Source organism: Panthera tigris, chromosome D3 (assembly GCF_018350195.1).
Source record: "Panthera tigris isolate Pti1 chromosome D3, P.tigris_Pti1_mat1.1, whole genome shotgun sequence".
NCBI lineage: Eukaryota > Metazoa > Chordata > Mammalia > Carnivora > Felidae > Panthera > Panthera tigris.
Genome location: NC_056671.1, coordinates 29,824,014 through 29,833,160, shown reverse-complemented (window position 1 = coordinate 29,833,160; position 9,147 = coordinate 29,824,014). Strand labels below are relative to the sequence as shown.

General features: G+C 45.8%; 1 pseudogene; it reads left to right on the top strand.

The window, feature by feature from the left end:
* Window positions 1–8,776: 8,776 nt before the first annotated feature.
* LOC122232895 lies at window positions 8,777–8,889 on the top strand (annotated as a pseudogene).
* Window positions 8,890–9,147: the final 258 nt, after the last annotated feature.

The window sequence follows — 9,147 nt, the reverse complement described above, 5'->3', positions numbered from 1 at the left end:
CCACCAGGATGACAAACTGCCTTGGAGAGTCAGAGACCAGTGGCCCCATTGCCACCCCCAGAAATCTCTTGCTCCCCTTTTTTCCCTTCTAAACCCCGGACAGTGCCTTTACTTCCTTCTTTGCCACTACTTCCACACTAAAGTATTCCCATTCCTTGGGGAGCCAGCTGGCTCTATAGCCTAGAAAATGTGGAGTTTCTGAGATTGAACCAACTACCCGGGGGGGGGGGGGGGGGGAGGGCACTAGTGCAAGCAAGGCAGGGATGGGAATGGGGATTGGTTTTTTAATTGCTTTTGAATTTTTGCTGTGTGCACACATCCCACACAGCAGTGAGTTTCAAATATCTTAATCACCAGAGCCATTTTGTGAAATCAGTACAATTCGCCTATAAGTAAGCAAGGGTGGGGCTACCCAGCACCTTACCTGTCACCCTGCCATGAGTAGCATCATGCTTCTGCCCTAGAGGATTCAAAAATGGAGCAAGTACTGCAAAAGGCCGGAACCAAAGAAATAGAACAAGGCCCTGGGTGACAGCACGTCACAGTGGTCAGGGGTGGACCCACAGCTTAAGAGTTTCCAGCAGAAGTGTCCAGCAGGTGGGTTCGGTAAGACTACCCTGGTTTGGAAGTGTAGGAAAATTAAGATCACGGTGGAAGTGCAAATAAGGTTGGGGTGGGGCAGTAGATAAGAAAGATGAGCTTGTAAGGCAGCAGGGAACAAAGCCAGGGCTGGTGCTGGGCTCAGCTCGGGCGAGTGTCAGGCACTCACTGCGCGCAGTGAGTATTGCAGAGAACAAAAGCAGAGCTGCCCTCATGGTGCCCATCCCATGGCAGTGAAGACAGGCATTAAATTATTTCTAAAGTAAAAACTACAAACGTGCCAAGTGCTTAAAGGAGAGCAAACAAGAATGAGAGGCGCCAAGTCGCGCAGCATTAGAAGAGGCACTATTATTGCTAGATGGAAAAGTCCCTAAAGCTGTAATGAGCTGCGTTGGCTCTTAATATGTCTTGGTTAGAAGGGAGATGCTGGACCAAAGCAGGTTTCAAAAAGGAGGGAGTCGCACATCAGTGATTACTTGCCTTAGAATAGTACCACGGGGACAGTGTTTCCCCTTTGGGCCCCTGGAAGGCCAGGACGGTGCCTGGCGGGGAGCACAGGACCAGGAGGAGTCACAGGAGGACCCAGGCTGCCAGAGTTTAGTCCCCAAAAAGACAAGTAGCTACTGCCAGCAATATGCAGATGAGTGAGGCCAAGTATTTTAGTGAAATCAGAAGGACAAAAAAGGCAGATGATGTCATGACAGAAGAGGAAACAGGATGCCTCAGCCCCTGTTCTGTACTGTTTTCTCTCAAAGATGAACACGGGCACATGTGCATTCATTTCTGGGGCCACTCCCAGGACTGTGAACCAGAACTCTGCAAGGGAGGGGCAGGGGCCACCCCTGGTTGAATTCTATCCAATTTAAGATTTTTTTTTAATGTTTGTTTATTTTGGGAGAGAATGTGTGTGTGCATATGCACAAGTGGGGGGAGGGGCAGAGAATCCCAAGCAGGCTCTTCGCTGCCAGCACAGAGCCCCACCCAGGGCTCAAACTCATGAACCATGAGATCATGACCTGAGCCAAAACCAGGAGTCAGTTCCTTAACCAACTGAGCCACCCAGGTGCCCCCAATTTAATTTTGTCTGTAAGAACAAGTCAGACTCCAAGCATGTCTTCCCCTTTCTCAGATGTGGCCATGAGACTCAGCAGACAGTGGAGACGCCATTTGATAGCTGACTCCCTCCCCAAGTGTGGTGTGCGGCTGCACTGGCCTGGGGCTGCAGGGAGCCCACCAAGCCAGCCCAAACACCCCCTCACACCCCCCTGTGTTTCCCATGTGCTATAGATGAGGCTGCATGTGTGTGAAAGCTCCCCTGTCTGAATATAAGTGCATGCTGTCATCAAGGTGGCATGCCCCACCTGAGATGGGAGAATACAGGTCTCCCCCAGCAAGAGGAGCTCCCCAAAGGAAGGCAGATGTGCCTACCACCACCCAAGTGGCCGCTATCAGAAATGCCCTGAACTCAACCCCACTGCTGGGTAGCCAAGGGGCTTCAGGCAAAGCCATGTGGGCTCTCAGTCTCTGCTGGTAGAACTGGGGTGGCAGCACCTGCCTCCCAGTGACTCCCAGGACTCAGGTGTCCTGTGCCTGCAGCAGGTTCTGCACCAGTGCTCTCCTTCCCCTTTTCCTTTTTTGTTGGTTGGGCTTTGGGTTTGTTTTTCCTTGGAGGTAACAGGTATCCATTTCTGGTTCTGGGGGGCCTCACCAGGCCCCTAAGGGAGCCCCCTCCACTCTGGTCCTTGACACCATGTCCCTGCCTCCATCACACCTTGACAGAAGCCATAGGCCTCGGGAATCCGGTCACAGTGATCTCCCTTGTGCAGAAGGCCCTGATCTTGCTCCCTGCGAACTGCTCCAGCCCACTGACCCCACACCCTTCCAGGCTCGGCCCTCTGCACCCAGCCCCAAGGGTGAATTTGCTGTGTGTGCCCACCTGGTGTTATTACAAACTGGAGGATAGAGGAAAGGCCTGAGACCACAGGCCCAAGGCCTCACAGCAGAGACGTGAAGTCCTTCCCGTAAAGCATCTCACCACTCAGGCTGATAGTCCTGTCCACCAGATTCACATAGCACTCCTGGTACATAGAGGAATTTCTAAAATGCAGTTGACAGGTCTCAAGAGGTTTAATACTTTGTGTTACTCTGGCAGCTGGAGAAGGGCAACCATTACAATTAGAAAACATTGCGTGGAAGATGCCATATCCATGACTGGGAAGGCTGCAGACAGTGCTGCTTACTTATGTTTACTCTGTGCAAAAAGTAGAACTTGGGCTTTATTTACAACTGCATTTTGCTCCCCAGGACTCTAATCCATGCATTAAATCTGGAAAGCAGTTAATTTACCACTGCCAGAATCCTCTTGGGTCATGGGGCACCTGTATCTCTCGCTGATGGTTCTCAAACCAGCTTAGTCACTTCCTGACCCCCGCATCTCCTGAGAGCTTGTCTCCTTCAAATCTGGCCACTCAGTCCCTCTTGCTCTTTTCCTTATTTTTTTTTTTTAGTAGACTTTATTGTTTTTATTCGTTTTGGATGGACAGAATAACTGTAGCTAGCACACAGAGCTCCATGTACCCTCTCTCCCTTCAGTATACCTATTCCCCTTTCCCCTCCCCCTCATTGCTGGCAACCACAGATCTTTTTGCTGTGTAATCTCCATAGTTCTGCTTTTTCCAGAATATCATGTAATTGAAAATATAAAAAATTGGCCTCTTTCATTTAGCAATGTGCATTTAAGTCCACTTAATGTCTGTTTATGGCTTGATAGCTCATTCTTCCTCCAGCTTTATTGAGATTTAATTGGCAAAATTTGTGTGTGTGTGTGTGTGTGTGTGTGTGTGTGTGATGGAAACACTTAAAATCTACTCTTAGTCTCAAGTATACAGCAGAGTAACTATAGTCATCATGCTGTGTACTACATCCCCGGAGCTCCTTCATCTTATAAGTGAGGGCTTGTACCTTTTGACAAGCATCTCCCCATTTCTCTCACCTCCTAGCCCTTGGTAACCACCACTGTCCTGTTTACAACAGCACATTTCTTTTCATCACCAAATAATATTCCATTGTATGGATATACCATAGTTTGCCCATTCACCTATGAAGAGCATCTTGGTTGCTTCCCGTTTGGGGCAACTATGAATAAAGTTGCTATAAAATGTCATGTGCAGGGTTTTGTGTGGACATAAGTTGCAACTCATTTGGATAGTACCTATCCAGTGGTGTATGATTGCACCAGACACATATTTTAAGGAAGAAATGATAGGAATTCTCTATTACAGTCTCTTCAGAAAATAGAGGGAATGCACCTGATTCTATTGAGGCCAGCATTATCCTAATGTACCAAAATCAGATAAAGATACTGCAAAAGAAGAAACTACAAACCAATATCTTTCATGGCCATAGATGCAGAAATATTCAACAAAATATTAGATCAAATCCTACAATATTATAGGGTCGCCAAGCTGGCTTGGTGGAGAATGCAACTCTTGATCTCAGGGTTGTGAGTTCAAGTCCCACGTTGGGTATAGAGATGACTTAAAATCTTTAAGGAGTGCCTGGGTGGCTCAATCGGAAAGTGTCAGACTTCAGCTCTAGATCACGATCTCATGGTTTGTGGGTTCAAGCTCCACGTTGGGCTCTGCTGACAGCTTGGAGCCTTGGGCCTGCTTCGGGTTCTGTGTCTCCCCCTCTGCCCTCCCCTGCTCACACTCTGTCTCTCTCTCTCTTTCAAAAATAAACATTAAAAAAATTATAAAAATAAAATATTTAAAGGCACCTGGGTGGCTCAGTCAGTTGAACGTCCGAGTCTTGATTTTGGCTCAGGCCATGATCCCAGGGTCATGGGATCAAGCCCCATGTCAGGCTCCATGATAAGTGTGGAGCCTGCTTGCGATTCCCTCTCTCTCTTTCTCTCTCTCTCCTTTTTTTTTTTTTTTTTTTGAGACAGAGAGAGAGCATGAGCAGGGAGGGAGGGGCAGAGAGAGAGTGAGACACAGAATCTGAAGCAGGCTCCAGGCTCCGAGCTGTCAGCACAGAGCCCGAGGCAGGGCTCGAACTCACAAACTGAGATCATGACCTGAGCCGAAGTCAGACGCTTAACCAACTGAGCCACCTAGGTGCCCCTCCCTCTCTCTCTCCTTTTGCCCCTTACCCCTGTTCATGCTCTGTCTGTCTCTAAATTAAAAAATAGGAGCAGCTGAGCAGTTCAATCGGGTAAGCATCCAACTCTTGGTTTCAGCTCAGGTCATGATGTCACAGTTCATGGGTTGGAGCCCTATGCTGGGCTCTGCGCTGACGGCATGGGGCCTGCTTGGGATTCTCTCCCTCTTTCTCTGCCCTTTCCCCACTCATTCATTCTCTCTCTCTCTCTCTCTCCCTCCCTCCCTCCCTCCCTCAAAATAAACATGAAGAAAAATTTTAATAAATCTTAAAAAAAAAGAATTGCATACTCATGACCAGGTGGGATATATTTCAGGCATGCAAGGCTAGTTCAACATTAGGAAATCAATTAATGTAATCCATCATATCAACAAGCTAAAAAAGAAAAATCACATGATCATATCAATAGATGCAGAAGAAACATTTAACAAAATCCAACACCTTTCATCATAAAGACTCAGCAAAGTAGGAATAAAGGGGACCTTTCCCAACTTGACAAAGAATATCTACAAAAAACCTGTAGGTATGTGTCAACTATACTTCAATTAAATGATCAACAAGAACAACAAAACCTATAGGTAACATTGTTAATGATGAGAAGCTACATGTGTCCCCAAGCACAAGGCAAGGGTGTCTCCTCACACTACTCCTATTAAACATATTGAAAGAGAAAAAAAAACACCAATCTAGAATTTTGTATCTAGTGAAAGTATCCTTCAAAAATAGAGAAATACTTTCTTAGGCAAAAGCTAAAGGAATTCAGGGCATCAGACTGGCTGCCAGTAGAGCATGCTACTTTTGATCTCAGGGTCATGAGTTTGAGCCCCACGTTGGATATAGAGGTTACTTAAAAAAAAATTGGGGCGGATGAGTGTCTCAGTTAAGCATCCACTTTGGCTCAGGTTATGATCTCAGAGTTTATGAGTTCAAAGCCCCACATCGTTCTCTCCATCTCTCTTTCTCTTTCTCAAATAAATTTTTAAAAATATTTTTTAAAAATGAAAATTTTTAAATGGAAGGAATTTGTTGCCAGGAGACCTGCTTTGCAAGAAATGTTAAAAGAAATTCTTCAGGGGCGCCTGGGTGGCTCAGTTGATTAACATCCGACTTCATCTCAGGGCATGATCTCACAGCATGATCTCACAGCTCATGAGTTCGAACCCCACATCAGCCTCTGTGCTGAGAGGGAGCCTGGAGCCTGCTTTGGATTCTGTGTCTCCCTCTCATTCTTCCCCTCCCCCACTTGCATACTCATGTTCTCTCTCTCTCTCTCTCTCTGTCTCTGTCTCTCTCTCTCTCAAATAAACATTAAAAAAAATTCAAAGAAAAAAATTTATTTAGAAAAAAGGAAAACTGTATAGGTCAGAATCCCAGATCTACATAAGCCTTTTAAAATATTCTACTCCCTCCTTGCTTGCATGATTTCAGACAAGAAATATGAAGTGGTTTCCATCCTTATTTCTCTATAGGTGAGCTGCTTTTATGTTTTTGTTTTTTTCTTCTAGCTTCTTGCAAGAGTGTCTCTTTGTCTTTGGTTTTCTGCAGTTTGAATATCATTTGCCTAGGTGGAGTGTTTTTTATATTTATCCTGATTGGTGGTGTCTAAGATTCCTGAATTTGTGATTTGGTTTCTGTCATTAATTTTGGAATATTCTCGGGGCGCCTGGGTGGCTCAGTTGGTTAGGCGTCCAACTTCAGCTCAGGTCACGATCTCATGGTTCGTGAGTTTGAGCCCTGCATCGGGCTCTGTGCTGACAGCTCAGAGCCTGGAGCCTGCTTCACATTCTGTGTCTCCCTCTCTCTCTGCCCCTTCCCTGCTCATGCTGTGTCTCTCTCTGTCTCAAAAATAAATAAATATTTTTAAAAATTAAAAAAAAATTTTGGAATATTCTCAGTTTGTTGTTTGGGTTTTTTTTGTTTCTTTGTTTTTGTGTTTTTCCATGATGGAGACACACCAGTGCACCCACATGGCTTTCTGGGAAGCCAGGGCCCCACTCTGTTTTTCTTAGCACTTTTTTTTTTTAAAGATTTTATTTTTAAGTAATCTCTACACCCAACATGTTTGAACTCACAACCTGGAGATCAGGGGTTGCATGCTCCACTGACTGAGCCAGACAGCGCCCCTCCCAGCACTTATGTTATTGCAAAAATGAGTTTGCCACAAATACTACTTTGTAAATGACTTATGTCACTTATGGAGAACTCATTTCTGTGCTGAGAACAAAAGCTCACTGTTGCTTAGGGGCTGTGATGCCTGGCTAGATGGCCAGGCTTACCTCTGGCTAAGGGAACTCAGGCTTCCACCTGTAGCTTCTGTGGCTATATCTGTCCCTTTCTGTGTCCCGTTCCTGTAATGCATCCATAGTGTGCTTGTGCAGAGAAGGGGCCCAGAATGCCCACTGGGTTTGGGTTACATGCTCCAATTCTGTTCAGCCACCCATTCCTGGATAGCCGTGGTGGATGCTGCTCAGGTGTCCATGAGTTGTGAGCACACCGGCCATACCACCAGAAGTTGGGAACATATCTGGGGTTTACAGTGGTTCAGCCACCAAGCCCAGAGTGCCTGGTGCCTGGACGCACTCACTGATGCAGCACTCCGAGGCTGGTGCCTATGAAGGGTTGCTGGCTATACTGGGCCCATCCCCAACAGTGACAGGGTGCTCACCCAGCCCAGAGCTGCTGCTGTGGGTGCCTGGGCCTCTGAGCCACATGTCTGCCACCACTGACCTCACAGGACATAGGCAGTGAGTCCCAGCCATTACCCTTTAAGTATAATCTTCTGCTCCTGTCTTCTTCCCGGAATTCCTATTTTGTATATGTGACATCTTTTATAATTGTCCTGTGGTTCTTGAACATTCTGTTACTTTTCTTTTTTTATTTTCATTTTTTCTCTTTGCATTTCAGTTTGGAAAGTTTCTAGTGACATATCTTCAAGCTCACTGATTTTTTTTCCACCTATGTGCCCACCAAAGCCATTCTCCATTTCTGTTCTTTTTTTTTTCTAGCATTTCCTTTTGTTGTTTTCTTAGAGTTTCCATCTCTCTGCTTACACTATCCATCTAATTTTACATGTGGCCCACTTTTTCCATGACAGCCCTTAGCATATTAACCAGAGTTGTTTTAAATTCCCTGTCCAAGGGCGGGGGGGGGGGGGGTGCCTGGCTGACTCAGTTGGAAGAGCATGCAACTCTTAATCTTGGGGTTCAAGCTCCATGTTGGTGTAGAGATTATTTAAAAAATAAAATCTTTAAATTTTTTTTTAATGTTTACTCATTTAAAAAAAAATTTTTTTTTAAAGCTCTCAGCACAGAGCCCAACACGGGGCTCGAACTCATGAACCAGATCATGAACAGGATCATGACCTGAGCCAAAGTTGGATGCCTAACTGACTGAGCCACACAGGTGCCCCATAATGTTTATTCATTTTTTAGAGCACTCAAGAGCAGGTGAGGGCAGAGAGAGAGGGAGACAGAGACTCCAAAGCCAGCTCCGCGCTGTCAGCACAAAGCCCAATGTGGGGCTTGAACCCGTAAACCACAAGATCAACCTGAGCTGAAGTCAGATGCTCAACCAACTCCACTCAGGTGCCCCCAAAAATAAAATCTCTAAATTTCCTGTCCAGTAATGCCAACATCTCTGCTGTAGCCAAGCGTGGTTCTAATGCCTACTTTTTCTCTTCAGACGGTGCCTTTCCTTTAGCATGCAATTTTTTTGTTGTTGTTAAATGTCAGGTATATATTGGGTAATAGAACTGAGATAGACAACATTTTAATGAGAGGTTTTTATGTTTTTCTGGCTTGGAGTGAGGCTCAGAGGCTGAAATTTCCTCTCCTGTACTTGTTTATGTTTCCCCTGTTGTCCTTGGGTTTCCCTAGAGACTCCTTCTTCAAAAGAACCAGCCTTTAAAAAAAGGAAAGGAAAGGAAAGGAAAGGAAGAAAAGAAAAGAAAAGAAAAGAAAAGAAAAGAAAAGAAAAGAAAAAGGAAAAGGAAAGAAAAAGGACCAGCCTTGCAGTGGTGCTCATTTGGGCCACACATATATGGAAATTAGAATGATACAGAGAAAATGAGTATGGCCCCTGCACAAGGATGACACACCAATTCATGATGAATCAGCCTTGCAGCTTTTTCAGCTGTAATCCTCTAGTATGCAGGAGCCCTGTTAATGGTGCAGGAAGGCATGGAGGGAGGGGAAGTGTCCCAGGATCGTATGATTAGGTTTGTCTCCTAGTGGGCCTGTGGCCTGGCCCATGATCCTTGCAAGTGCTGCTTCTCTGGGATTTTTGCCCCGTTAGGGTAAGACAAAGGCTACAAGGGGCTGGGGTTAGGTTTATCCATTCCCCCCTGTTGGATGAAGCTCTGAGGAAGTTGTTTTCCTTGCTGGCTGG